We start from the raw sequence: 27,967 nt of genomic DNA on the forward strand, positions 1-27,967 counted from the left end.
CATTACGTGTTTTGTTTCTTAGAAGTTTCATTAGATGGCCAAAAGCTTGCTGTTTTAACAAGCCTATTTGGGAAAGTATAAAGTCAAACTGTTCCTAAGGCTGTGTGTCAAGTTGTGTAGATTTCAACAAAGAAGAAATAGAACTAAATTTGGACTAAATTTACATTAGAAACTTAGTTCACAGCATTTTGTTACAAGCACCACTGGATCTAAAATTGTACAAATATCAGGAAATCAATTGTACTTCAGTAAGTTCTAATTTAGTGAATCTAGCTAGAAATCTGAATAAACCAACAGTCATCATATTTACTCTTGTGGGAGAAGTGCATTAGCACAGACCATTCCTTTTAGAACATAATACAGGATTAAAGATTAATTATACGTGTAAGTAGTAGCAATTTGGTATCTCTTACTTCTCTTATCTATAACCTGGGATAAATTCAACCTTGCAATAGACAATGAGATGAAGTAGAATGCAGATGAGCTACAACTGCGGAAAGTCCAATTTTATTATTTATAGATTACACAAAAGGATAATATGTTTTCTAACTATATATGCTAATTGGTTGGTCAAAGGAAAAATATCCTTTGTTCATGCCACTGTCAATAGATAAGTATTTTTTGGTACTTACAATACTTAATCTCCTTCTAATTATGTTCTGTAAGTTATTCTGAAGTTTCTCCCCGTCTCTCTCTATTTCTGTCTCTGTTTCTCTCTCTCTCTCTCTCTGTCTCTCCCTCTGTCTCTCTCTCTCCCTCCCTCCCTCCCTCCCTCCTGATTTTATGAATTGTTGTGGGTGTATCAATTCAAATAAAACAACAAAATAGATATTTGTGAATTCTGCAAAATAGATGCAAAAGAAAAAATTGGAGTAAGTAATAGCATGTATAGCATTTCACTATTTCAGTGCTCCTGATTAGGATTAGGAGAGTCATTCCCCAGCTCTTTTGCACTGAGAAGAAAAATTAATTGATACCAATGGGATATATTTATTTATTTTGTAATCTTAGTTTAGTTTAGTTTAGTTAGTTTAGTTTATTTGTCTTGTATGCCGCCCACTCCCGAAGGACTCCGGGCGGCTCACAATAAACAAGAGAAGGGGGATAAATAGACAAAAACAACATCTTCCAATGCAAGTACAAATGGGGGGGGGGGGAGGTGAGGTTCTACCCACATCAAGGTTCTAATCTGAATTGCCTATTCGTTTACTTTTTGAAATCTATTCTAAAAATTATTCAAATGGCATTGCACCTATCTTGGCTTTCTGCAAACAGCAAATTGATTTTTGCATCCACCACGCGGTGCAAATGAGAACTCCAACCGAAGTCAATTGGTGAGGCTAAACTCTGTTTAACAACCTTAAGACTATATTAGAAGCAAAACTGCATGCGTACACAATGGACACAAGGTGTTGATAAAATTGTGATATAATAAAACACCTTTTAGCATAATGTGGTATTGCTGGCAAGAGGTGAATTATAGAAGTGGACATCAAAAAGCTAATGGAAAGTAGGTCAATGGAAGGTATAGAGAAATGCGGAACAGCTTCATAAGAAAGAATGGAAATGTTATGGTAATTAAAAAATATATACAAATGTATTATTGAGCAGGAAATTAGAGCAAATAAAATCTGTACTGTAAAGTAAGAGAGGAAGCACTTAATGGCCCCACTTTAAGTCACACTTCAAAAAGATTATTGTTAATGTGTGCTAAATGAAATGATGTAGCAAGAAACAGAATAGAAACCTTGTAAAGATTAACATTTTAGAATATTCAAATTGGCCAGATGGTCATAAAATTTATGTTTGCAAATTGCTAAACAGACAGCTAAATCATCCTTAGAAAATGCCTAAAATCCATAAAATTATCCATAGCAGGAAATAGTTAAATATTATTTTTGCAGAAAGTTGGGGGGGGGGTGTTATATGGAATAGATATAAAAGCTCATTATTGGTGCCCTCATGCTATTGTCATTTCGGATAAATAAAGTTTGAAATTTTTTGATATGCTGCAACATCCTGCAAATACCTCCAATGATTGGAGGTAAAAAAAAGTAACGTAGCTATGCACTGTGGATTACTGATTCTGTTGTTCCATTTTCAACTGGTTGAAAAATGGAGAAGTGTTGAGTTAGGGTGTTTAATTCATAGAGTTCCTAGTGCTATAAATCAAAAGGCATTGTGTGGTGGCTTTTTTGGGGGGTCTTCTTAATGGATTTTCTGCAGAAAAAAAATCTGAAAGAGAAAATATTTGGAAATGATGGAAGGTTACAAATGGAGGAGAAAATGGAATCTTCCGTAAAAAAAAAATTCCATGAACAATAAAGAATAATTATGCAGGTAAATCCTTTGAAACGATTTATATTAATGCTTTTTTTGGTTGTCTTTCTTTACGTGGCTCTTCAAAAACTGTCAAGTTTATTATGTAATGGCTTTTATCGGAAGAGCTAGCTTGCTCATGCCATCGTAAATATGTCCATTACTCAAGATGTCCCTGATGTTTTTAATGATGCTTTGGGAAAACACAGCCATGTAAATCTTGAATTCAATCTGTATTCCATTTATCTATTGGTATGAGAAAAGCCTGAAGATCGAACCATGCATGGTTCTCAGAGGGAACATCCTACAGAACTTTGCAGCACACAGATCTGCTGTTGTGAATTCTTACTGAAAAAGATATTATATTTTTTAAAAAATATATAAAATCGTAACTTGAAGGGGTCATTGAACACATCGATTCCAATCCCCTACTCAGTGCAAAAATGCAAATTAAAGTATGCCTTAAAGATGGGTATCCAGGCTCTGTTTGAAAACATTCAGTGAATGGAAACTCATCATCTCCCTTGGTTCCTTTTCTCATTAGCTTCTTTCTGCCATGAAACCCTACGTATCATTGCTCTGAGTTTATTAAAATTCATTTCCTTTAAGAGGCATGTTTCACTATTTTCAGCTTTGGATTCTTTTAAATAAATAAAAAAAATCCAGCATTATTTAATCACTTTCCCTGAAAGTTCTCACCACATCTACATAGTCTAGTAAATTATTTACATTGGTTAGATTGCCATCAACAATGTCTCCTTAATTCTATGAAGGAGAAGAATTCCCTGGAATAACCATGATTGCTAGAGTTGGTGTTTTAGCTGGTAGACCTTACAGGTAGACCTCAACTTACAACAGTTTGTTCAGAGGTGGATTCCTACCAGTTCGCACCTATTCGGTAGAACCGGTTCGTCAAATCTACCGAACCGGTTAGAAGAGGTTCCACCAGTGGACCCGGAAAGCAGACCACACCTACAGAAGAGGTTCCAAAATTTTTTGAAACCCACCACTGCCCCCCCCACACAGACAGACAGACACAGAGAGAGAGAGAGAAAGAGAAAGAAAGGAAGAAAAAAATAAAGAAAGAAAAAAGGGACAGAGAGACAAAAGGAAGGAAAGAGAGAGAGAGAGAAAGAAAGAAAACACATGGCCAGCAAGCCACTCCCACAAAGGAGGCCACACCCACAGAGTAGGTTCCAAAAATTTTTGAAACCCACCACTGAGTTTGTTTAGTGACCATTCAAAGTTACAATGGCACTGGAAAAAGTGACCGTTTTCACTCTTACAAGCGTTGCAGTCCCCAAAGTCACATGATCAAAATTCGGATGCTTGGCGAGCGGCATGAATTTAGGATGGTTGCAATGTCCTGGGGTCATGTCATCAGCTTTTAGCAATAGCAATAGCAGTTAGACTTATATACCGCTTCATAGGGCTTTCAGCCCCCTCTAAGCGGTTTACAGAGTCAGCATATTGCCCCCAACAACAATCCGGGTCCTCATTTTACCCACCTCGGAATGATGGAAGGCTGAGTCAACCTTAAGCCTGGTGAGATTTGAACTGCCAAATTTCAGGTAGCTGGCAGTCAGCAGAAGTAGCCTGCAGTACTGCGCTCTAACCATTGCGCCACCTCGGCTTTTGAGACCTTCTGATAAGCAAAGTCAATGGGTTCACTTAATCACTGTGTGACTAATTTAACAACGGCAGTGATTCACTTAGGCAAAAAAGATTGTAAAATGGGACAAAACTCATTTCACAAATGTCACGCTTAGCAACAGAAATTTTGGGCTTGAATGTCACGATTCAAGGTCTATAAAGTTTTCTACCAGTGATACTTCATAGCTTTTTTAAAATATTTACAGTCCACTTTTAGAAATTGTCAGTCACATCTTGTCCCTTGGGTGAGAAGGATGTTAACAAGAGTGTTACTTTCATTTTTTTTTCTTCCATTCTTTTCATCCCATTATGCCAACTAGGTTCCCTTAGATTTACCTTTTACAGGTATGGAAACTTTTAACTTCTATTGCTTCTATTCTTTTTTTGAAGAAGTTGTATCCTTTAATTGTTTTCTCTAGTCATGAAAATCTTCCAACAGAGTTACATTTGAATCGTGAGAATGAATCATGGCCCACTCTTGAGGTGTGATTATATTATCTTTAGGTCCAAATAAATTGAATTATTTTATATGGTACACAGTAAAGAAGGATAATCACAGTTTTATACGTAATTCTCTGCTGTTAGATTTGGTCTCTCCAAGGAATGAATGCAAGGGACCGAAAATGTTAAGTGGAAGTATTGTCTTCAAGCTAGCATGAGACGAATCTCTTGCCCTTTTCTATAAAGTTGGATTATAATTTAATGACCTCTTCTGAATTCTGAGGCCAGCAAAAAGATATTATCTTTGGCCAAAGGACAGAAGGCAGCTAACATGTATAAAAGGTTAATCTATTTAATAATGGATTCTTAGCTTTTTGTTTCATATCATGGATTTGGGTCTTCAACCAATGTCTGATGTCCCAGCCCAGGCTTGGTAGTTTCTAAAGTAATAACAGCTACAATTAGGAAAGAGAAATTCTGAGTATGTGCAGAATCATTCATCTTTATTTTTAAATTCAATCACTACACAGTGCAGTCTGTTTCTCTACCTGTGCTTTGCAATCAGAAATACCAGATAAGGCAAACTAAGGTCTTTCTTTTATTCTTTCTCCTCTTCTTCTTTCCCTTTCTCCTCCTTCTCCACCTCCTCCTCCTCCTTTGCTGCTTCTTCTGTTTCTCCTTCTGCTCCTTCTGCTTCTGCCACTTCTTCTGCTTCCTCCTCCCCCCTCCTCCCCTCCCTTCTACCCACCTTCTCTCTCCACATCTTCCTGTTCTATTTTCTTCTTCTTCTTTTTCTGCTTCCTCTCTCTCTCCTCCTCCTCCTCCTCCTGCTTCTATTCTGAAACATAATTTAGACAAAATGGAATTCCACTCTTCTGTTGTGTAAGAAGTATAGAAAGACCTCAAGTAGCTGCATTGTTCCTGCAATTCACCAGTAATGTTAATGGTGACATTAAGCCACTCCAGTAGGAGTTAGTGAAGCACATCAAATCTCGCAGAAATCAGAACAAAAAATATGTGGTTTTTTTGGGTGGTGGGGGGAAAGGAAAAGGAAAAACTATGTAATGGAATAGACAGCAGATAATCCCCACATTTAGTGAGGATTTTAGTGGGTAAAATATATATACAAAAAAGCTCGGAAGAGGTTGTACAAAGAGAACAGATATTTGTAAACAGAGTGATGCCATTTTTGAATATGATGGGGCTGATTACTGGGGGCTGAAGCAGATGTCTGGGAGGTTAACTCTTAAAGTCAGTTATTTAAGTGTACAAAATATTTATGTATTCTGCTGTAGTTTGTAATCTCTAACACTGCCTGGCAGTTAATAATAAAATAGCATATTTAATAATTAAAACATCCATGGTAATAATGATAATAAAGTTAAGTTAAAATTAAAAACTGAGCAAACCGCCAAAACAATAAAACGCAAATTAGTTCCCCAAAGTCACTTGGAAGAATGCCATTTTAACTAACTCCCTGAAGGTGGCCGCAGAAGAGACAGCTATACAGAATAAAAACCCGGATAACAATAAACTGGAGAGGATAATAGAACTAAAAAATTGCTTTTCCAAGATTTGTCTAATTTCCCCAAGACATGATTGGTCTGGCCAATGATGATCTGAACACAAGGTTCACTCTGGTTTGCATCTTGCATCTGGGCATCCTCTCCCTCCTCCTTTCTCTCTCTCTCTCCCTACTGTGCTGTTTTGCATAAACAACTGCCTCTTTTGCAGTTCCAGAGAAACAGATTGGGAACGAAGCTTCATGCAGCATTTGGAATTGAAACCCGGCAAATTTAAGTGGATTTAAAGCACTTAGGTTTTGAAAGATGAAATTCACCCCAATGTCTTGCTTCACCTAGACCAGTGCATAGTCATCCATCCATGAGATTTCTATGAAAGGATAAAGGCCTTCCTAGATTTGGGTAAATTAACAATAACTAAAAAAAAAAAAAAAAAACCCTTGTGCTATTGTGTGAAATTATGTGATGGTGTCTAAAAATATACATATTTGTGTGCCACGTGTTTTGCCAGTTTTTTAACCTCAATTGTACTGAATTGTAGCTAACATCTATGGGAATCTAGCATCTACTTTCATATAGCATTCAATTTATTTTGTGAAATGTAATATGTATTAAGTCGGGGGTTTCCCAATCCCTGATCCATGAACCGGCATCAGTTGGGGTTTTACTGCGGTATGCCAGAATCCAGGGATTCACAGATAAATGTGCGCATGACAAAAGCGCGGCGACAAAACCATGGCAAGAAAACCGCGACCTCGAAATCACGCCCACAATAGTGCACCGACAACAGTGCGCCGACAAAAGCGCGGCATCAACAAACAATGCGAAAAAAGGTAATAACCCTGACCCTAACCCTAACCCTAACCCTAACCCTAACCCTAAACCTAAACCTAAACCTGAACCTGAACCTAACCCTGAACCTAACCCTAACCCTAACCCTAACCCTAACCCTAACCCTAACCCTAACCCTAACCCTAACCCTAACCCTAAACCTGAACCTGAACCTAACCCTGAACCTAACCCTAACCCTAACCCTAACCCTGACCCTAACCCTAACCCTAACCCTAACCCTAACCCTAACCCTAACCCTAAACCTGAACCTGAACCTAACCCTGAACCTAACCCTAACCCTAACCCTAACCCTAACCCTAACCTTTACCTTAACCTAATTGCACTTTTGTCAGCGCGCTGTCGTCGGCGTGCTGTTGGGGGCGCAATTTCGAGGTCACGGTTTTCTCACCGTGATTTTGTCGGAGTGCTTTTGTCGTGCGCGCATTTGTCGGGTCACGAATCCAGGCTGTGTGAACAAGCGAAGCCCCATTTGTGGGAAGCAGGCAGCACACAAAACTACACTCCCTCTGGTCTGCGGAATAACCTCTCTCCACGAAACCGGTCCCTGGTGCCCAAAGTGGTTGGAGCTCACTACATTAGACTGTTCATTGAAGCATTTTTAAAATTGTACTTAGATGATACATTGAACTTTGGATTTTGCTTTGCTGTATTTGTCCATTCAGCCAAAGATTGTGCATAAACTTAGTTCAAAGAGTCCTCGGAAAGAAACACTGACCTTAGTTTTAAGGGCTGCTTTTTCTATAGAACACTAAATTATTACTCAATTCCAACTGTTAAATTGCTGTATTATTCTTGACTCTTTCTTAAGGACTCTTATCTGTAGTTGTGCCTTCAATTGATACTTGGAGTAAATTCCTTAGTTTATGAAATGCCCAAATCTCTTTTTTTTCTAAGGACGTCCAAACCCTTCAGTAGATGAGAAGAACATTGAATGTTGCCTTTAAGGGTGCATTACTTCCACTTTGATATATTGCATTTCATCTAGTGCAGTGTTTCTCAACCTTGGCAACTTGAAGATGCCTGGACTTCAACTCCCAGAATTCCTCAGCCAGCGAATGCTGGCTGGGGAATTCTGGGAGTTGAAGTCCAGGCATCTTCAAGTTGCCAAGGTTGAGAAACACTGATCTAGTGTAATGTATCCCTGTTTGGTACAGAAGTGGATCTAAACTTTGAGGGGTCCAAATTAGAATATTTGGAGCTGGATCTATGTTGCTTTCTGCCCCCTAGAGTGAAGTAATTCTATTCCAACATGCTTTCCCAAGTTAGCTTTCCCATTAATGTTTCTTTCCAGGTCATGATTAAAAATACTTGGTATACCCAATTGTGTTGGGGATATTACATTTGTTAACCTTTAAACTGTTTCAATTGTAAAATTGTTGTGCTTTTAATACATAGTATTGGGGCATATGTTTTAAAGAAAATTGAAGTTATTTATTGCTTGAGTGTTTTCAATTGTTTTCAATCATAGTAACTCTTACTGCAAACTAGTTGGTCAAGAACATTCTTTCATGGGGCGTGTGCACAAGCAGTCTTTTTTATAGTCTGGAGAGGAGCCTAATGACCACCGGCTGAGCGCAATTACCTCTTGTAATTGCGTAATTGTCCCTGACGCCTAGTAGCTCTGCGATGGCGTGCATCCAGGAACAACTCACTGCTGGCTTCTGGATCACTCTCCCTTGTCTCCTCCCCACTGGTCCAAGGCTCAGTTGCCACCTGGTGGCCAACCAGTCTCTCTGCGCCCTGCTCAGAGTCAGAACCCTGTCCAGGGTCCTCCACATCCTCCAGAGCCGACTCATAGGGCCCCTCACTGTCGGAGTCTGGTGGCAGCTCCAACGGCTCCTGCTGGGCCACAACATATCTATCAGATAGATAGATAGATAGATAGATAGATAGATAGATAGATAGATAGATAGATAGATGATAGGTAGGTAGGTAGGTAGGTAGGTAGGTAGGTAGGTAGGTAGGTAGATAGATAGATAGATAGATAGATAGATAGATAGATAGATAGATAGATAGATAGATAATTATTTATGGTTTGTAGTATCTGAGCCAACTCAACTCAAGCATTTTATAGCTTGGCACAGAACAGCAAATGGCCCCAGTCAGGTTGCCCCATTTATTCATCAGGTTGCTGAATATCCAGGTACGCTGGATATCTACCAGGTAAAAGGAAAGCAAAGTAATTCAAATCAGTGATCTGAGCAGCTGATCTCACATTGCCTAGTAGAAGGGCTGGCCTAATGGAGCAGTTCCCATATTATCAGCATGTGTGAATAACTACAGCGGGAGGTGATTCCAACTTTGACAGAAAATGAATGGATTGAAGTTATGGCCCTGCTCCCTCTCTCATCCAAGGCTTGGTTTCTCTACACTCCTCTCACCCCTCCCCTCTGTTTCATCTCGGCTGCACATAATTGTGCCAGTTCATAGCAAAAAGCAAGAGACTCTATTTATAGGATATAAAAATGAACATGCTGTACTTCTTTTTCATTTGTTTATCAAAACAGTGGGGATGTTCCCATATATGTTGTACACATCATTACTGCTCGTAGGCAACTACTTTTTTTGTTGTTTTGTTGTTGTTACCAGTTCGATGGACTATAGAACAATTGCATTGTGATCCTTCCCCCTCTGTTGTTTGGCAGTCCTAATTTGCAAGCTCAGATGGTTCGTGTCAACAGCATCAGATGGTGTTGACTAAGGTAAGCAGAATCTCAAAGACAGCACCATTGCCCATCTCAATAAACAGTTTCCATAGAGACCATGAAGAATGACATTTGTAGAATAAAATATTAAACACCTAATGTAGTACAGCGATTTTCTCTTTAATTTGATATCACATATGCACGTTTTTTGGCTTTCCTCATTACAGGTTGTCCTTAACCTGTCCATTACAGGTTCCCTCATTAGGAATAGGAATAGGAATAAGTTTATTTATAGGCCGCCCTTTTCCCTGAGGGGACTCAGGGCGGCTAACAACTTATAGGGAGGGGATACAAACAGTAACATATAACATAACACATAATTAAAAAATAAACAACATTCATTCAGCATTCGGGTGGGGGCGAATCAAATCTTTACCCCCAGGCCTGACGGGATAGCCAGGTCTTGAGGGCTGCGCGGAAGGTCTGAAGGGTGGTGAGGGTACGAATCTCCACGGGGAGATCGTTCCAGAGGGTTGGAGCTGCTACTGAAAAGGCTCTCCTCCGCGTAGTGGCCAGCCGGCACTGGCTGGCAGATGGCACTCGGAGGAGGTCTAATCTATGAGATCTAATCGGTCTCGAGGAGGTAATTGGCAGGAGGCGGTTTCTCAAGTACCCAGATCCACTACCATGAAGGGCTCTTTAAAACAGCACGGCGGCAGAAAGCCGATTTAAATTAAGGTAAGGGTTAGGATTAGGTTTAGGGGTTTGGTTTAGGGTTAGGTTTAGGGTTAGGTTTAGGGTTAGGTTTAGGGTTAGGTTTAGGGTTAGGTTTAGGGTTAGGGTTAGGTTTAGGGTTAGGTTTAGGGTTAGGTTTAGGGTTAGGTTTAGGGTTAGGTTTAGGGTTAGGTTTAGGTTTAGGTTCATTTCATTTTTTTTTCATTTAAGTTTATTTATATGCCGCCCTTTTCCCTGGGGGGGACTCAGGGCGGCTTACAACTTAAAAAGGGGGGGGGGAACAAACTTTTAACATATAGAACAAACATCATTAAAACACAACATTCATACCATTCGGGCGGGTTGCAATCTTTAGCCCCAGGCCTGACAGGAAAGCCAGTTTTTAAGGGCTGTGCAGAAGGTCTGGAGGGTGGTGAGGGCACGGATCTCCACTGGGAGATCGTTCCATAGGTTCGGAGCTGCCACCGAGAAGGCCCTCCTCCGCGTGGTTGCCAGTCAACATTGACCGGCAGATGGAACTTGGAGGAGGCCTAATCGGTGAGATCTAATTGGTCGAATGGAGGTGATTGGCAGTAGGCGGTCTCTCAAGTACCCAGATCCACTACCATGGAGGGCTTTATGGGTGGCAAGTAGCACCTTGAAGCGTATCCGGAGATCGACAGGTAGCCAGTGCAGCTCGCGGAGGATAGGTGTTACGTGGGTGAAGCGAGGTGCACCCACAATCGCTCGCGCGGCCGCATTCTGGACTAGCTGAAGTCGCCGAATACTCCTCAAGGGTAGCCCCATGTAGAGCACATTGCAGTACTCCAGCCTAGAGGTCACAAGGGCACGAGTGACTGTTGTGAGAGCCTCCCGATTCAGGTAGGGGCGCAACTGGTGCACCAGGCGAACCTGGGCAAATGCCCCCCTGGTCACAGCCGACAAATGGTGTTCGAAGGTCAGCTGTGGATCCAGGAGGACTCCCAAGTTGCGGACCCTGTCTGAGGGGTCTAATGTTTGACCCCCCAGCCTGAGCGATGGAATACTTGCCAAATTGGCGGGAGGGAAACACAACAGCCACTCGGTCTTATCCGGGTTGAGCACGAGTTTGTTAGCCCTCATCCAGTCCCTAACGGCTTCAAGTCCTTGGTTCATCACGTCCACCGCTTCATTGAGTTGGCACGGGGCGGACAGATACAGCTGGGTATCGTCCGCATACTGATGGTATTTTATCCCGTGCCGCCAAATGATCTCGCCCAGCGGTTTCATGTAGGTGTTGAAAAGTAGGGGAGACAGGACCGAACCCTGTGGCACCCCATATGTTAGGGGCCTAGGTTTAGGTTTAGGGTTAGGGTTAGGGTTAGGTTTAGGGTTAAGGTTAGGGTTAGGGTTAAGGTTAGGGTGCTGAGTGCTTTGGACGGCGCAGATTTGCCCTCCCTGCTTATGTCGGCGCGGATAAGGGCTTCGCGGTTTTGTCGGTGAACTGGTGGTACTTGATTCAGCCGAGTAGGTAGTATCTTGGTCGGCCACTCCCCTAAAGTGGTCTGAACTGGTAGGAACCCAACTCTGCAGTGTATTAAAAAATTAAAATATGAAAAACATTTTCTTAAGCCTCTCTTTTTCATGCTAAATGACTCGGAAGGCAAAGTCATTTATTTTTTTAAAAAGCAACAACAAGAAGAAAGTAGTAAATCAGCCAGCCAAAATTATCATAACATCTTAATCCTCTTTCTCTTTTTACTTAGCCTTTCAAAAAAGCGCTTTGGAATTTTCAAGCTTCTCCAAGACGTAAATGCACCTTCTGCCTCTGCTCTAATTAGTAGCAATCAGGAAGGCTAGTTGGGGGACACCTGGAGTCACAGCATTGTGAAGTATTGCCTGATGGCTGCAGTCGCTGCCATATGTTTCCCCAAGAAAGATTGTGATCATCTCTATCAACAGGAATCCTTGATAGGAGATGAAAGATGGTCTCTTCATCATTATTATTATTATTTTGGTCCTGCATCACGCAAGGAACTTGTTGATCAACTTAATGCTTTTTCCGCTGAGAAGGAACTTAGATGAAACCAAAGCACCATGACCCCCACAATACAAGCCATCTGGAACTCAGTGAGATATGGAAGGTCTTTGCAAAGGAATGACAGTTCTTCATGGACCATATGCCACTGCCCAGGGCAATCCAGGAAACTGATCATGATATGCATGCAAGCGAATCTATCTCATCCAAAACAACTGTAATGATCTCATTCTAATGGAGCTGATCTACCTATTTTGGTTCATTGTCAGTATTCATCTCGAAACCTTTTTCCTAGAAAGAAAAACGGACTACAACTGGGAGCAGGCTTAAGGCACGCAAATCAGCATAAATTCCTTCTGTTACATTGTCCAAGTAGCCTGTGTTGTGTTTCTTTTCGAATTCCTTTATAAAAGATGCCTTTTAAAAAAAAATTCTGTCTGCTTCTCTTTGCAGTCTTCCTTAATATATAGAGCTTTTGCATTCAGTTTCTCCTGTAATGCATAGCTGTCAACGTAAATTTCCACAGAATCATTTTCTTTAATGTGGATTTTTCTAATGTTATTCTTGGTTATGTAAATCTTGCCAGTACAGCAAATCTCTGTGATTCACTCCTGCTGGAATTTATGGTGATACCAGCTCCCCCAATTTTTTTTTAAAAGCTTGAGCCAAGCTATTACTACCAGGGTCAGTTCCAATGTATTGTTTCTGGTTTTGATAAAGGAGAATATTTGTAACTCGGGGTTGAAATGAGGGATCCTTGGTGTTTTCTTGCAGAGCTTTCATTACCCAAACAAGATAACATCATATTTCTGGTTTGTTTTAGGGACAAACATAAAAATAATAACTTGGGCTGGGAGTTAAGAGAAAGAATTTGAAGAACTAATATAAGTAAGTTTCATTAACCTCAACTGTGTACCTTCTTGATGTAAAGATTTTTTTTTTTTGGTATATGTAGAAGGAAAACCATTTATAAAACAAATCTGATTGGCCTTGGGATTTGCCCCTGAAACATAGTGAGGAACCTTGGAGTATAAAAGAATACTGCTATATAAGTAACAAGCTTTGTTATTAGTACAATTAAAAATATATACATTTTAGGAGCTCAGTTCCAATAATTGCAACGTATAAATGAAGTCTTTGGAGGGCTACTTTCTTGATCCCGGGTTCTCTGGATACTTGGAAGGAGGCTTTTCATTGTATAAGGAATTATACAATTAAAAATACATTATTTGGAAAGGAAGAAGTGATTTTATAGCCATTTCAATGCTTTGTGAGTTATGTAGTTTTAAAACCGACCTCTCCCTCTCTCTCTCTCTCTTTCTCTCTCTCTCTCTCTTTTTCCCCAGCCATACATGAATAGCTCAAGCTGTTAAACTGTATGCTGGTGATTGATCTCTTTAATAAAAACACAGTTCCTTTGTAAGGAAAGGGATAAACAAATGGACTTGTTTGTCCAGAGCGTTAGAGTTTATAGTAACTCTGGGGCATCAACTTTGTCTTCACTGATAACTTAGATGAAAGATATCAATTCAGCCTTCATGTGAGCGGGAACAGAGAGAGAATATATGCATTTTTTTTGCCCGTAGTTCTGCAATCGTGTCATTAGCAAAACAAAGTGTGTGAATACAAGCAAAGAAATTTAACTTTCGGGTCATTTCCTTAAATCCCCAACTAGTCCTCTGAGAATTTTGCATATTTAGAACCAATTTTGGGAGAAGAAGAATCCGCGAGGGCACTTTCCCCTTTGATTCTAAATCACCATTGAGTCCAGAGTCATAATTACCATGGCAGATTATTTGTTCTCATTGAGCTTTGCCGAGGAAAAGAATACATGTGGCAGTGCAAGTCTGAACTGTTAAAATCCTGTTAAGGATTTGTCTGTCCAAAATACAGTTTGATTTGCTGATTGAATGCAAAAGGGATGGAGTGTGTGATTGTTTTGTTTTTTGTTTTGTTTTTATTTGTCTTGTATGCCGCCCACTCCCGAAGGACTCTGGGCGGCTCACAATAGACAAGGGAAGGGGGAGGACTAGACAAAGACAACACTTTAAAAACAAAACCGCAACATTCACAATTTCCGCGGGGCTGGATGTTTCACAGCCCCCCCCCCCCCCGGCCTGCTGGAGCAGCCAGGACTTGGTGGCTTTGCGGAAAGCCGGGAGGGTCGTAAAGGTCCGGATCTCGACAGGGAGATCATTCCAGAGGGCTGGAGCTGCAACAGAGAAGGCTCTCCCCCGGTGATCTTTGGTATATGTGTGTCAATTAGGAATAAATAGGAAACTCTTCAGTTTGTAATGATCTATAATTATTTCACTTTGTTTTCTTTATTCCCCTGTAGTTTTGTTCTTAGGGATTGGCAAACAGGGTAGACTGAAGGCCACCTTGGTATAATCCCTCTCCAAAGAACTACAGCTGTTGCTGGGGCGTGTGGTCTTAAAAAAAAACTGTAAACAAACAGAAATGCTGTTGTGAAGCAAAATTCCAGGCCCAGGTGCCATTTTATTGTCTCAGAGTGATTTTTTAATGAGATTAAAACAGTTTTGTGACTTCTGACACAAAGTAATAGAAGAACCTCAAATATTTCTACCTGAAATATTTCCTCCATTTCCATAGTCGAGATTATGTGATGCCAAACATTATGTGATGCCAAGATCCACTTGAAATCATTACACATTATTTGTACTGTCTAGCCAATTCTTAAGCTCACCGCTGAGTTATACCTACAATATTGTAGCCTCTGTGCATTAAAGCCTAGTGCTTGATACTTAGGCGTGCAGAAAAATCCTTGTAAGGACTTCTTGATAGTCATAACCAGCTCCATCTTGGTCATTATTTTTGCTGGTGCCACATCTGCAGCCATTTTATGTGTGCATATTGTCCCTTTGTGGGAATCAAAAAGAAGCTAATGTCAGCGTTCCAAGTATCATGTAGAATTAAATCAGAGACCAAGGCAAAACTATCCTTTTGGTTCCAATTTAATAAAGCAGACATCTTAGGCACATCTGTGTTAATCCCAATTCTGGAAATGACATCAGAATTCCACCCAGTTAAAAGTTCATGATCTTGTCCCCACACCCACAATCCATCACATGGTCCAATCTTCTTCTTCCACACTGGCATCCACACCCAGCTGCTTCCAGTCAGGTGTACTGTTGCGGAGGCAAAGGATGACCCTGGCTTCTAGTAAAGAATGAAAACAATACATTCCACAATCCTACTCCTGTCTATTCCCCCTCCCATCAACTATACTAATGAAACAGCATAATGAAATAAGAGAAAGTGTGGCAGGCCAAAATTCTAAAAGGAATATGAATGCAGGCCTGACAGCTATTTTCAACCTCCTCTAACAATGCTCCAAATGAAAACTGTGTTGTAATTTCTTGTGCTGACTTCACTCTAGGATCTACTGCTGTTAGCCCAAAGATCCCTTAATAATTCCAGTGCTATGAGCACATTTTTTCTCTCTCTCTATGCTGCTTCTTGCAATTAGTGCTAAACTTGTTGTTTACGGAGTGTAGCTTATAATAGAAATAAATTGGTAGTTTGTTCTAATTGGTAGTTTACTACTAAAGAAATTGGTAGTTTTCTACTGAACCTGATTTTAGTATTTTGGACTGCTTTGTGTTGTGATTTGAACTGTTTTTAATTGTGTTTTATGTACTTAATTGCCTTTTTGACAGCTAGTATATTATTATTTTAGAAAGAAAGAGACTATAATTTTTAATAAATATGTTGGCATGACTAAGGAAGCATTCCCACATATACTTATTAATCTCTTTCCTACATGCAGTTGGGTGCAATAAGCCAGAATTCAGAAGGATTTGGATTTACCATAAAGAATAAGCTGCAGGATGAGGGATGCTACTCAGTCTCTGCTTTCATTGGGAACAATGAGGAATGCACAAGTTGGTTTGCTTTCTTTCTTTGTTTACCATGATGTGCTTACGAATTCTGGCAGATTTGCCTTGTATCATCTTAATTTTGGCTTGCCAGTTGTAACTATCCCCAAAGAGCTCGGAAGCATCATGGGCTACCCTCAATAGACTTGGAAAATTGAAGATATATTGTTTTCCTCTATATGCATTTATTGACCATTTTATCAATGTTCAAACTATGAAATCGAAGGCATAATAAAGTCTTGCGCCCAGGAGTGTCTGTAGGGTATAGTCAAAAAGATCAAACTGGCAGCCAGAACAGTGTGATCAGAGTAATGATTTTTTAAAAAAAATGTGAATTACATTGATTATACTGCTGGGGTTGCCAGCATGATTCCCATGCTCAATTTCAGAAATGTATTTCAAATCCATCTGTTCCTCTAGTCTACTTAGAACTTTCCAAAAATCAACATTCTAATCACCCTTTTGCCATTTCCTTAAGAGAGAAAGAGAGAGAGAGAGAGAGAGAGAGAGAGAGAGAGAGAGAGAGAGAGAGAGAGAGAGAGAGATTTTTAAAATGTCCATAAACTTATCTTTAACACTTCTTTTGATAAGAATGAAAGGTGCATTTTGTGCAACTTGCCTATGGAAAGGCTCTTAATAGTTGAAATGCGACTAATAAGCAATTTCCAAAAGTGACTTAGAAATGAGACTTTTCAGAACTCTGTATCCATAAGATTACATGTTGGCTTGGAGCTTAGATGGAAATCTGTTCTGCCCCCCCCCCCTCTTCACACACCAAAGCACGGTGAGACAAAGATACTTCAAGGATTTATTAACACAAAGACTAGCCCTTGGCAGCAATCCAGCACAGACCAGACCTTGGCAACAATCCAGCCTGCCAAGCTAGCCATGAGAGTTCTCCAGCTCTAGTAAATAAGTTGACTCCTGCAACGAGCGTATGGACAATCATCCCTTTTATAGTCTTGAGAGGAGCCTAATTACCACCAGCTGAGTGCAATTATCTCCTGTAACTGCGTAACTGTTCTTTACGCCTATTAGCTCTCCGTTGCTGGGCATCCAGGACCAACTCCCTTGTCTCCTCCCCACTGCTCCAATGCATGACGTCACGATCACACTCCCTTGTCTCCTCCCCACTGCTCCAAGGCTCAGGCGCCTTCTGGTGGCCAACCAGCCTCTCTGCGCTCTGCTCAGAGTCGGAACCCTGTCCAGGGTCCTCCATATCCTCCAGAGCCGACTCATAGGGCCCCTTGCTGTCGGAGTCTGGTGGCAGCTCCAACGGCTCCTGCTGGGCCACAACAGAAATCCAACTACCAGCAGCTGAATTCAGAAGCTGGCTGCAGAAACCTCAGTTCCTATAGTTTACTCATGAAGAGTCTGGAGTGCAAGTTGGCAATCTCACAATCTCTCCTTTATCCAGAGAGATTTGGCCAACTAGAAAATGGAATCTGGCTGTTGAGCTCACTGCAATAATGTCTCTGCTCCCTCAGAGACATCTAATTCACCATGTGCCTCACTGGGCACTCATCATCTTGAATTTTCTGACCATAGCTTTAACGCACATGTGCTTGTGACTGTTTTATATTGCCTCCTTTCTTCCTGATGACCACAATTAAATCTGGTAGTATTCAGAAACTACCTTCATCAGGTTTGAAACGATCAAAATCTTAAGCTAACGTCAGATTATGATTAACAGCTTTATTACTTCAGGCCTGATAACCGTTCCCCATTTTGGATTTAATAGGAAGCTATTATTAATATTCTGTCTTTGAGAGAGATGGAGGGAGAGAGAGAGAGAGACTGTTATTGAGACAGGAAACATGCATATTTCAGCACATATATAGCAATAGCAGTTAGACTTATATACCACTTCATAGGGATTTCAGCCCTCTCTAAGCGGTTTACAGAGTCAGCATATTGCCCCCACAGTCTGGGTCCTCATTTCACCCACCTCAGAAGGATGGAAGGCTGAGTCAACCTTGAGCCGGTGAGATTAGAACCGATGAACTGCAGTCAGCCGAAGTGGCCTGCAGTACTGCACCCTAACCCCTGCGCCACCTCGGCTCCTATTTTGTATATTTTATTTTTCCCTTAAGTATTAGCTAACAAGAATACTTCAGTTAAATTGGCTACTCAATCTGGAAAAAACATAAAAGCATACAATAAATTGAAATAAATAATAATAATAAACTGTCACTGAGCATTGCTGAGCATACATGTAAATGCAGTTAGAGCACAGCTATAATCTTAAAAGCCTTTATTTTTATTGCTAATGTCTCCAAGAGTTGTGCTCACTCTAATGATGGAAAAATGCCATACTGATCTGACCCTTACATAATATCCTCAATAAGTGAGAGAAATTTCTATAGTTATGGACTGCAGAGAACATTTCATACTGTAGTGACATTTATTTCTATGGTTGACACTGTATTGTCCTTCGAAACTACTTTAATAGGCCACAGACAGGCACCCACGCACCCACACCCACCCACGTACCCACAAATATATGAGGTACGGTTTCATCATATGGAAGAAAGTTTAGAAGGAATAATTGTAAGTCTGCTGTTTTTTCATATGATGTAAAAATTCTGCTGGCTATATTTGGAGTGTGATGGGAATTCTCTCTCTCTCTCTCTCTCACTCACTCACTCACTCACTCACTCACTCACTCACTCACTATCTCTGTCTCTGTCTCTGTCTCTGTCTCTGTCTCTGTCTCTGTCTCTGTCTCTGTCTCTGTTTCTATCTCTATCTCTATCTCTATATCATCTATCTCTATCTCTATCTATGTCTATCTCTATCTCTATGTCTATCTCTATCTCTAACTATATCATCTATCTATCTATCTATCTATCTATCTATCTATCTATCTATCTATCTATCTATCTATCTATCTCTATCTATCAATCAATCATCTATCTATCTATCTATCTATCTATCTATCTATCTATCTATCTATCTATCTATCTATCTATCTATCTATCTATCTATCTATCTATCTATCTATCTATCTATCTATCTATCTATCTCTATCTATCAATCATCTATCTATCTATCTATCTATCTATCTATCTATCTATCTATCTATCTATCCATCCATCCATCCATCCATCCATCCATCCATCCATCCATCCATCCATCCATCCATCCATCCATCCATCCATCCATCCATCCACTCTATCTATCTATCTATCTATCTATCTATCTATCTATCTATCTATCTATCTATCTATCTATCTATCTATCTATCTATCTATCTATCTATCTATCTATCTATCTACACACACACACACACACACACACACACACACACACACACACTTATTTATTTGATTTAAAGGTCCTGGCTTTCCTCAAAAATCTGAAGGCAACTGATATAGGATTCCTCACCTTTTATATTCTCCCCTAACCAACAACACTGTGCAGTAGATTGGGCCAAGTCATTTGGTGAGTATCCATAACTAAGAGTAGACTTGAACCTGATCCTAGTAGAACACCTTAGTCACCACACTACATTGGATCTCAGCAAAGAGTACATATCAGTAAAGTCTCTTTCTCTATGCACGCGCGCATGCACACACACACACACACACACACACACAAATGCACACACCGGTGCTACAAATTAAATTACAAGTCATAGCAACTATTGTATAATTGGACTTTAGAGGGAAAAAAGCAATATCATTCTTGGTGTGTTGGTCCTGTGAATTTTGATTACTAGCTTCTCCAGCCGATTGGTTGAACATGAAAATATCATGTTTTTTTTTAAAAAAAAACTACTATAATTGCTATATCGGAAAACCACTGTTTAGGATTCTTCAAATCACATGGTCTGCCTACAGCTTGCAGTACTCTACATCACTGTTTTTTCAACATTTGAACACCATTTCCAGACATCAGCGATCGTGTAACAAATTGAATCAAATTATATTGTTGTTGAACCAAAAACATCAGCTAAACACCTGAACCTACTTTTTCCATTAGCATTTTCCCCATAGCTGAGGACATTTACTCATGTAGTATGGCTATATTACTATAATCCTTCCCATCTTTTCTACTACCTTCTCCTATTGGTATTTATGATTATATCACTTTGTTGTTTGTATGTACCAGTGGTGGGATTCAAATAATTTAACAACCGGTTCTCTGTCCTAATGACCAGGTGGGTAGGCAGGGCTTAGTGGTCATGTGACCGTGTGGGCGTGGCCAACTCAACATTACTCAGGTCGATGGGCACTTTGCCTTAGTTGTTACAATGGAATAAGGGTTAACCAGAGAGGCAGTTTCTGTAAGCAGGTCAATAAAGATTAGGCTAGAAACAACACCAGAATGTTTCCTTCTTGCCTTCCGAGGTGGCACAGTGGTTAGAGTGCAGTACTGCAGCCACTTCAGCTGACTGCTATCTGCAGTTCGGCGGTTCAAATCTCACCGGCTCAAGGTTGACTCAGCCTTCCATCCTTCCGAGGTGGGTGAAATGAGGACCCAGACTGTGGGGGCGATATGCTGACTCTGTAAACCGCTTAGAGAGGGCTGAAAGCCCTATGAAGCGGTATATAAGTCTAACTGCTATTGCTATTGCTATTGCTATTCCTTACAGGATTAGCCCTGTAAAGTGGAAAAAAACAAAAGGAGATTTCTTCCAACAACCAGTTCTCCAAACTGTTTAGAAAGTTAAGAACCGGTTCTCCCGAATAGGTGCGAACTGGCTGAATCCCACCACTGGTATGTACATTGGAGACAAATTCCTTGTGTGTCAAATCTCACTTGGCCAAAAAACTGTTTATTCTATTCTATTCTATTCTATCCTATCCTATCCTATCCTATCCTATCCTATCCTATCCTATCCTATCCTATCCTATCCTATCCTATCCTATTCCATTCCATTCCATTCCATTCCAGAGCCAAGAGAATCTAGTTGCCTTTTGAAAAAAAGTACTTTTGGGTCTTTGCTTTCCTATCATTCATTCCACCCAGTCTAAACCAGTAGCAACATAGGCATCTACATCTCTGCTGTGGAATTGCCTGGCAGGAAAACAGTTTGAAAAAACAACAACAACAAACCAGGATCAACAAGCCAAGACCCAGGAGCTCAGTTGCGACGCTTGGAACAGCTGAATTATTTTTGTTTGATACCCGACACAAAAGTCTCAGAAGGCCCTTACAATGCTCCAAATGGCCATTGTGAGGTTAGAATATTTCAGGTTTCAAATGTTTGGCTCATCCCTATCATTGGTCAATTATTTACATATATCTTTGAAATGATCTTCGCCTGTGTGACTTCCTGTTGAATGATAATGATTTTATTAAGCAGATGGAGCAGGAGTGGTAGGTTGCTGGTTTTTTTTCTTACTATCATTAGGGATTTCATTTCATCACTTTTCTTGCAGCAAAATAATTTATTACAAGTTGTATTATTGCGTATGCTTCTCGTAAAAAGAAGCAATGATTAAAGTTAAATCTCTAGAGGAAAAAATTAAAGAATTGTTAATTGTTTTGCATTTCATGCATCTCCTGAGCAATACAGTTTCATGTCCTCTGCTAAATTTGCACTAACCAATTGTATGCAGCTGAAACAAAATATTATCACATTGCAGCAGGCAATGGTATTGGGAAACAAGAAAATCTACTAAGCTATTTAAACTGAAGCAAATTAAGTAGTAGAATGTTACACATATTCTACATACAATTTATAATTTACATATAAACTATTCATTAAGGCTGCATTGCTATTACTATTAATCTTCTCATCGTTCCTTTCACCCATCTCCTCCCGCTTATGACTGCAGGACTGTAACTTTGTTGCTTGTATCCTTACGATGTATATCAATATTGATCATTTCCTGATTGCTTATTTGTACCCTATGACTACCATTAAGTGTTGTACCTTATGATTCTTGACGAATGTATCTTATATTTTTATGCACATTGAGAGCATCTGCACCAAAGACAAATTCCTTGTGTGACCTTGGGGGCAGCTTCTTGAGCTGGTATAGTCTCTACTTATGATTCCCCAAGAATCTCCCCTCCTTGCCACCCCTCCCCCACAGTTAATGGCGGCCTATCATTGCATAACAGCAAAGCACAGCAAGCATAAGGTGACAGTTGACAGACAGACAGACAGACAGACAGAGCAATAGCAATAGCAGACTTATATACTACTTCACAGTGCTTTACAACCCTCTAAGTGGTTTATAAAGTCAGCATACTGCCCCCTCATTTTACTGACATCGGAAGGATGGAAGGTTGAGTCAACTTTGAGCTGTTCCGAATCAAACTTATGGATTCAGCAGTGATTTAGCCTGTATATTGCATTATAGCCACTGTGATAGTTAGTTAGTTAGTTAGTTAGTTAGTTAGTTAGTTAGTTAGTTAGTTAGATGATAGATAGAGAGATGATAGATAGATAGATAGACAGACAGACAGACAGACAGACAGATGATAGAGAGATAATAAATAGAGATTGAGACAGAGGTAGATAGAGATATATTCCCTCCCCCATAACATTATTGGTATTATACATAGAGATAGAGAGGTGATAAATAAATAAATAAATAGATAGATCAGAGGTGGGTTGCTACCGGTTCACCCCGGTTTGGCTGAACCGGTAGTGTTATTTTGGCCTTGGTCGCAGAACCAGCAGCAACCCAGGCTGGCCGTGCCCCTGAACTGGTTCCCCGGTCATCACTGCTGTTGTTGACATGGTCTTTAGTAATTTTTTCATGTTATGCGCATGGAAACAATTTACAGTCAACTGCGCGTGCACACGCCATAAACCGGCAGCAACACTGGCAGCAGCCCACCGCTGAGATAGATGATAGATAGATAGATAGATAGATAGATAGATAGATAGATAGATAGATAGATACCGTACTTTTCAAAAAAGAGGCTAAAAATCTGGGCACATCTTATACACTGAATACAGCATTTTTTTGCCTCCTGAAACCCTGCCTCCTTCACCAAAATGGCCATGCATAGTCTTTAGGAGGCTTTCAGAGTGTTCCTGTGGGCTGGGGAGGGCAGAAATGAGTGAAAAATGGGCCATTTTTTGCTCAATTTCCCACCCAGCCCCAAGGAGCACTCTATAAACCTCCTAAAGGCTGTTCATGCCCTTTATGGGGAAAAAAAACCCATGCCTGTTTTTGCGAAAAATGGGCCGTTTTGGGGAGGTCTGCAGAGTGCAAAAACTTTTTTTTAAATTTGCCTCTTTGAAAATCTTGGTGCGTCTTATATCCCGGTGCGTCTTATACTCCGAAAAATATGGTAGATAGATATCGAACATTTTAGTGGTCTAGTTCCATCATTTTCTAATGTGCAATATAGGATGCAGATTTTGGCTTTCTGCTTGTTTTAACTTGAGGTTTATGGATTTATGGAAATGAAGAACATTAATTTTGATGTTAATAGCATCTTCTGATAGCACCCTCTAATAGCATATTTTGGTGTGGAAGTAGCTGGTAGCGTTTCCTTGTGGGGTAATGATGCTACTGCATATGCTCAGTTTCTCTTCTACTCTTTCCACACTGTTTTCGACATGGATACTGAAAAATTCAGAGCGAACAAAGCTGCGTCACCCAATTTAGAATACACAAATTAAAACAGAACCCCCACCCCCCCCGTGCTTGTAAAATGTGACTAAAGCTGGGGAAAATGTGTGCTCATGCATGGGCGTGCAAATTCAGGTGCGGCTGCACACCTGGGGACTCCTTCCTTATTAAATATTGGAGCGTGAATTATGCATAAATAAAAAAAAGGAGACTAAAACCTTTCGGGCTCATTGTCTCTCATCTTCTATTAAAATCACAACAAAAATAAATAAGTGTTTTGCCTTCAAAATAAGTCTTTGGGAGGGTTGCCATGCTATTCCTTAGGTATTTACTGTTGCTTCGTACGCAGCAATTAATTAGTATGGCAAATATTATCATAGTGGCTCATTAGAGAGAGTAAAAAAGAGGCTGAAAAAGTGTCTTATTTATGGGAACAGACATGGGAACTCATCAAAATGTTCCTGGCGGAGGCTCATTCTGCATTCTGCCGTGACAGGCCCATCGCCACTATCAGAGTCTGCATACTATCCATAACTGCAAAGGGAATTTTTTTTTTTTTGGAGGGCACCGCTTTGCTTGCTTCAATGACATTTAGTTCTCAGTAGAAACACATTCAATTCCACGTAGTAATAGTACTTTAATAACAGCCGGAAATATGTTTTATGGTGGATGTTGATAACTAAATGCTTAGGCCATATATAGAAACTCGGATAATTGGAATTTCTCATAGCCCTGGATGCAGCTGAGGCCACTGGAGAATACCTTGATACAGAAGTTTAAAATCAATAGACTGTTCTGGGTTAGTTTTCAGTGATCTGTCCTCTGCTTACCATACGATATTTGTATCATGGATTCTGCTTCCTGTAAATCTAAGGTCTCCAGCTCTTGAATGAATGAGGAGATAAGCAATTGAATTTGAAAGATTCTTTATGCAACAGAAAAGCAATTTTGTTCCTTGTTATCAAAGGGCAGGAAACAACTTAGCAAGTGAATGCTAAATATTTATAACCCTGGGGCTTTTAGTATATCCTGGACCTATAACTGACTATATTTTTTGATAAAAGATTAGCAGTAGGGGTCCTGGAAAGCCAAGTGACATTTGGCTGAGCAACTTTGCTGGGAGCTGCCTCTTCCCTTGTTTTATCCACTTTCTGTGAAAATTACTCAGTGGGATTTCAATCTGTTGTTTCCCTCTAAATGATTTTCTAAAGGAAAGAAATGATGTTACCATGGATGCTAACTTAAATATTAACGTCCCAAAGGATGAACGAAATGGTAGCGAAAGAGTAAGAAAGCGCTCCGATTGGAGAATATCACAGCTTTGTTTTCAGAGATGAGAACAAAGATCATTTGAAACTGATAGCCTCATGGTGTAGTTTGGACCATTAGATCCAGATATGAAACAGCTTCATTTGGAGTCTATCCACCATCGCTTTTTTTGCTCTCATCAGTGAACAGGGCTTTGTTTTGATTTTAGTAACGCTGCTATGGATATACAAATATAATAGAAAGGCAGACAGTTTTAAGCAATCAAGGGATGATCTCATGGACATTGAGGAGATCAAGTATTTTTATTTGTTACCCCTCAAAATAAAAGCAGTCCTCGAGGTACAACCACAATGGAGCCCAGGGGTGGGTTTCAACCGGTTCGTGGCAGTCCCCGCGAACCGGTTGGTCAGCGAACCCGGGAGTAAGTAAATTCTGGGAATGGCGAAGGGCCCACCCGCCCGCCCGCGCTCCTTACCGGTCTTTGAAGGCTTCTGCACTTCCACGCAGGCGCATGGCACATACAGCGCCTGCGCGATTCTCCGTGAGCAGTTGGATGGCACATACAGCACCTGCACAATTCTCCGTGAGCAGCTGGAGCATCGCTCAGGTGCTACGACGCATGCGTGAACTGCGCGCATGCACGAGGACGACGCCATCCCCGTTCCAACCGAACTGGTTGGAACGGGATAAGCAACCCACCACTGACAGAGCCCCCCAATTTATGTTGCAACGTGAAACATTTGTTAAGTGAGTTTTGCCCCATTTCTTGCCACGGTCGTTAAGGGAATCGTTGCATTTGTTAAGCGTCCTTAAAAAAGTGAATCTGGATTCCTCTTTGGCTTGGCTTGTCAGTAGGTCACAAAAGGGGATCGAATGACCCCATGCAACTGTCATGAATATAAACCAGTTGCCAAGCATTCTGAATTTTGATCATGTCACAATGGGAATCCTGCAGCACTCGTAAGTGTGAAAAACATCCACATGTCTTTTTTTTTTCCAGTGCTGTTGTAACTTGGAATGGTTAACTAAATGAACTGTTGTAAGTCAAGGACTACCTGTAATTACTTATATAAAATGAGTATGCCCTTGTTCAAAAGAGCTAACTGGCAGTTAAAAGGAGAAAACCTTTAGTCTACTAACATGACATAGTCTTCGGCAGAGGGCTGCCATTAAAGACATTATTTTCTATAATAGAAAGCAGGTGTCAGACTTCCAAGTAATAAGTCCCCAGAATGAATAATCCAAGGCAGTCATAATCAATCAAAGTCCATTTATTAGGAACATATCAAATTGGAATGGTCCTGGTGTAATTCTGGCTCCAAACTCTGGATTTACACCCAGTAAAAAGCAACATTTGAAACTTCCCTGCAGAGTTACATTCTCCAATCAGCTCACAGTCCAAATATCCGGTGACTCCAAACTCCACCTTCAGCCATCTGCAGGCACTTTCTCAGTTCCCATGGGAAAGAATGCTACCTAGCCATAACATCTCCCCGTATCTCTGAACCCCCCCCCTACTGCTGGAAGGTGGTGAGCCCAAAGCTCCTTTTAGATCCCTTTACAGAATACCTAGAAAAGGCTTAGAAAATTACAGGAAACGACTACAATAAAACATGGCTACACATATGTCATCTTCAGGGTCGACAGCGGGAGACCGTGAGTCCAAATTTCACCTTAGCCATGAAGGCTGGCTGGGTGAACTTGGACCAGTCACTCTTTCATCCCTACCTTACAGGGTTGTTGTTGTGGAAAAAAAGGAGGAGGCTATGGATATGTTCCAGTGGTGGGATTCAGCCAGTTCGCACCTATTCGGGAGAACCGGTTGTTAACTTTCTAAGCAGTTCAGAGAACCGGTTGTTGGAAGAAATCTCCTTTTGTTTTTTCCCCACTTTACAGGGCTAATCCTGTAAGGAAGGCAGGAAGGAAACACTCTGGTGATGTTTCTACCCTAACCTTTATTGCCCTGCTTACAGAAACCGCCTCTCCGCTTAACCCTTATTACATTGGAGGGCCCATCGACCTGAGTGATGTTGAGTTGGCCACGCCCACATGGTCACATGACCACTGAGCCACGCCTACCCAGCTGCTCATTGGGGCAGAGAACTGGTTGATAAATTATTTGAACCCCACCACTGATATGTTCACTGCCTTGAATTATTTGTAAAAATAAAGGTGGAATAGTAAAATAAAGAGAATAGTTATATTGCAAATGTGGAGTACAGAATGTTTAGACTGGGAGCAGTGGTACATTAACCATTCACTAAACAGACTAAGGGTGTGCTTAGGGCACCAAGCCGAAGAGGGAATCACAAAGTTAAGAAAGAAAAAAATCCCTATGAAGATTGGTACAGTATGTACAAAGGAGTAGGGCACCAAGATTTGTCAGTGCTTAGGACACCAGTGAGCCTTAATCCGCTTCTGATTGAGAGGGATCCTTTCCTGAACTTCAAGTCCCTCTCACCTCCAGCTTTAAAGACACAGATTGGATAAGCTCTCAGCAGCTCAGAATATCCATAGTGTTCTAAGTAGAGGACCACTCCATGCAAAAAAATCTAACCTGGGTTTTTTTTGGCTATGCAGAATAAGTTCTTCTCCTGAGCTGGATTCCCTCCACATACTGTGCAGCAGTGGTGGGTTTCAAAAAAATTTGGAACCTCTTCTGTAGGTTCGGCCTGCTTTCTGGGTCCACTGGTGGAACCTCTTCTAACCGGTTCAGTAGATTTGACGAACCGGTTCTACTGAACTGGTGTGAACTGGTAGGAACCCACCTCTGCTGTGCAGACAGTGGTGGGTTTCAAAAAATTTTTTGAACCTCTTCTGTAGGTGTGGCCTGCTTTGTGGGAGTGGCTTGCCAGCCATGTGACTGAGTGGGAGTGGTTTGGCAGTCATGTGACTGGGTGGGTGTGGCCAACTTGTAAAATGTGGTGAAACTCACTTTACAACGCTCTTGCTTAGCAACCAGAATGTTGGCTCTGGACCTCTGGCATTGAAGTGTGCAAGTCTTAAAGCTGTCAAGTTACAAGACTCTTGCACCCCTAACCCTTTAGAAAAAAAAAACCCAGGGGTGTTCAAACTTGTGGACTTCAACTCC

This window comes from Thamnophis elegans, chromosome 5 (assembly GCF_009769535.1).
Source record: "Thamnophis elegans isolate rThaEle1 chromosome 5, rThaEle1.pri, whole genome shotgun sequence".
NCBI lineage: Eukaryota > Metazoa > Chordata > Lepidosauria > Squamata > Colubridae > Thamnophis > Thamnophis elegans.